Source organism: Berghia stephanieae, chromosome 8 (genome assembly GCF_034508935.2).
Source record: "Berghia stephanieae isolate SIO BIC M18660-M18661 chromosome 8, UCSD_Bste_1.3, whole genome shotgun sequence".
Lineage (NCBI taxonomy): Eukaryota > Metazoa > Mollusca > Gastropoda > Nudibranchia > Aeolidiidae > Berghia > Berghia stephanieae.
The window spans coordinates 3,740,301-3,744,154 of record NC_088367.1 but is presented as its reverse complement, the minus strand read 5'-3'; the positions used below and the strand labels follow the sequence as shown (position 1 = coordinate 3,744,154).

Here is a 3,854-nt window from a genome sequence, read left to right as displayed (position 1 = left end):
AACATTTTGCGTTGGTTTGCGAGTATTTCCATGACAACAATGAGACCAAAACAATCTGTATTGTCAGACCTCTAAATAAGAACACGTCGCCTGAAATCAGTGTACACAGAAGGAACGAACTTGACGCCACTCGGCACTTTGTTATTTTTTAATTTTTTTTTTGACAGCCATTTTTATGATTAGTTCCTACTCACTAAATTCTATCAATCAGACAATAGACGCACAAGGTCACACATTGTTTTGTGTGTGGTATGTACATCCGGCTGGCAGATACGCAGTACATTACTATATATAAATATATATATATATATATATATATATATATATATATATATATATATATATATATAATAAATTAATGTGTGTGTGTGTGTCTGTGTGTATGTGTGTGTGTGTGTGTCTGTGAGAGAAAGAGGGATAGAAAAGAGATCGAGATGGAGAGAGAGAGAGAGAGAGAGAGAGAGAGAGAGAGAGAGAGGGAGAGAGAGAGAGAGAGAGAGAGAGAGAGAGAGAGAGAGATTAAATAACCAAGATAATTACAAAATGTAAATAAATTGCGATGACAAGAATAGGATTTCATTCTGATCCATCAAAACTCACCTGTACACTGATGCCTTTAGCCTCTACTCTCTTTCCCTGTTTAAGGCTTGTCAAAGTCATCTTGGCCATTCTAATAATAGTATCCAGAATTCTTTAGACAAGAATTTATCGACGCATCCAACTTGGTCAATAATTAAATTAAGTTCACACCTAAAGTAAAAACAAAATGAGGAACAAACACTCAATAAATACTTTTTCAAAAGTTAATTTCAAAATTCGCAGGATATTCTAGATACGCTATTTAAAATTAAATAGTCATGATCAATTTTATAACAACACCGAATTGCAGTTGAAGCTAATAATATAATAATAATTATGATTATTATAATACGCGGAATGCACATCAAATTCAAAGTAAAAATCTAAATTTATCTTGTCAGCACAAGACGAGAAGCCAACAACAGCAGGCATACACAGCACACGACAACATACATAGCATAGCATATGACACACCAGTAAATATTTTCCTTTTGATAATAACGTCGTATTCAATAGAAGCGGCGTTGAACTAACACGCTTTGATAAAAAATTAAAAAGGTCCCAAACCAGAAGCCATTCACACACACACACACACACACACACACACACACACACCCACACACACACACACACACACACACACACACACACACATTCAAATTCCAAGTCGTCTGTGTGTGTGTTTGTGTTTGTTGTGTGTCTTGTTGTGTGTTACAATAAAAAGCTCTATTGTTGTAAATATTTGCCAGTTGGTTTACTTCTATACTGCCAGATTATGAAGTCGCTGAGCCATGCCAATCGGTGTGATAAAAACATGCCAAATTTATTTATTTCAGACTCAAAATTGGTCTTTAATAATGGGGCAAGATTTTCACTTCATCTTATCTAGTTATTTATTTATTTATCTATTTATTTATTCTTTTGATTGTTTATTTATTTATTTATTTATTTATTTATTTATTTATTTGTGTTTTTATTTATTTACATATTTATTTATTCATTTATCTATTTATCATTTATATTCATTTATTTGTATATCTGTTTATTTATTATCTATTTATTGATTTATGTATTATTTATTTATTACTTTGACCCTTTCCTGACCAGCCACTTTCAGAATTTTCCCCCAAATTTCACACCTACTCAACACAAAAATAGTTTTTTTCTTACTCAAACAGAAAATCAACAAATACATTTTATGCATAAAATTGATCAGCTAAATGAACTCTACAACACAGAGTCACGTTTTTATAGATATAGTCAAACATTTTTCTTTAAATTTTGTGATTTACAAAATATATCCGAATGATAAAAGTGCTGGGTTGGATCGTAACGAATGTGACGATTTCCCTGTGGTTGGTAAGGAGAGGGTTAAATAAATGAAATAAAGTATAACCATTTACAAGAAAGCTGGAAAATGACATCCTCCTTAATAAAGAAACTTGAAGCCTTTCAGAACAAGTGTTTAAAAAGAATTTTTAATTTATTTTGGCCTACAAAAATAAGAACAGTGGATCTATTAAAGAAAGCTGACTGCACTAGCATTGATAGCCAAATAAAAAGAAGAAGATGGCGTTGGCTGGGTCATGTGGCCAGAATGGAAAAAGGGTCACTTCCCAAGACAGCCTTGTACTGGACAGCAGATGGGAAGAGAAAGCGGGGAAGACCCAAAGAAACCTGGCGAAGGACCATGGAGAAAGAATTAAAGGAAGCAGGCCTGTCTTGGAATACAGCCACCGCAAAAGCAGCCGATCGCAAAAAATGGAGATGTCTGGTGGATGCCCTATGTGCCTCAAGGCCCGAAGAGGATTAAGGAAGGATTTACAAGGCGCATTTTCCAGGATTAACTATACTCAGTGTGCCTCACATCACAATGATTCATTTTATAAGATGCGAGAAAAGACCTTGATAAAAAGTTACCTACCTATGATGCTGTTTGTATAGATAGTATGCACTTGGCTCAGAAGATCACAACATTGCCATCCGGAAGTATAACGGACCAACACATAAAACTATGTGTAACCATGAACGTTTATAGTCTGGATAATACAGTTAAGTGAGAATTACTCATAAACGTGGATGGAAAAAAAAAAACAATAACAAAGACCCGAGTGACGTCAACTTCGTTCTATCTATAGGATGCCAGAAGAAAGAGGAAAAAAACTTGAAAAAAAGTACATATGATGCTGTTTGTATATAAAACAGAAATCAGAAACATCCGAAAATATTTACAAGCAACAAACGCAAGACCTTTGATTTGATGTCCTACTTACTTCCTTAATCCTCTTCGGGCCTTCAGGCACATATGGCATCCACCAGACATCTCCATTTTTTGCGATCGGCTGCTTTTGCGGTGGCTGTGTTGTATTCCAGGACAGGCCTGCTTCCTTTAATTCTTTCTCCGTGGTCCTTCGCCGGGTTTCTTTGGGTCTTCCCCGCTTTCTCTTCCCATCTGCTGTCCAGTACAGGTCTGTCTTGGGAAGTCTCTTTGTCAATTCTGGCCACATGACCCAGCCAACCCAATCTTCTTCTTGTTATTTGGCTTTCAATACAAATGAATACAAGTAGAGTTAGCTCCCTTTAATAAATCCATTGTTTTTACCAAGATTATTTTAAAACCCGCTATTATTGTCTGTAATAAACTTTTCTGGTTATTCCAAAGTCGAATAAAAATCACGATAAATCGAAAACTTCCAAACCTACGTCTTGTTTTAGCAGTGGTGTGTGATTAGTGTGGAAAGTTATACTATACCCCGTCTTGTTGACAAGCAAATGACCGATCGGGAAATTGTAATATTGCCTAATAGGCGTCATGTCTCTCCCTACATGTTAAGTGTTGCTGTTGACCAGGACCCCTTTTAAAGCGCTTTGAGCGCGTTTTGTGGATATTGCGCTATATACAATTTTAATATATATATATATATATATATATATATATATATATATATATATATATATATATATATATATATATATATATATATGTTGAGTTTACTTTCTGACGAGGAACTCGTCAAATTTTTTGTTTTTGTAACCAAATATATAAAGGCATAAATAAACCAACCTGGCCACTCTATATTCGCCAAAAATTCAAACACTTCGTGTATCATCTTCCACTTTTCCTTTCCATTCCTCGCATTGTATTTTGCGACCATCCAAATGGTGTTATTTGACCGGAAGTCGCACTATTCCAAACCGCCCTTTGCACTTTGCACACACGAGACCGGTCGGCTGAATTTATTTATTTGTTATCAGGGGTTTTATGTGCGGCCATG

At 35.1% G+C, this 3,854-nt stretch overlaps 1 protein-coding gene across 1 annotated transcript in view; it reads right to left on the bottom strand.

The window, feature by feature from the left end:
• Nucleotides 1-1,093, bottom strand: part of LOC144978039 (uncharacterized) — a 43,086-nt gene extending 41,993 nt beyond the window's left edge. Inside the window, exon 1 of the mRNA XM_078923521.1 lies at nt 601-1,093. The gene's annotated coding sequence lies outside the window, so the exon portion shown is untranslated. The remainder of the gene's footprint in view (nt 1-600) is intronic.
• Nucleotides 1,094-3,854: the final 2,761 nt, after the last annotated feature.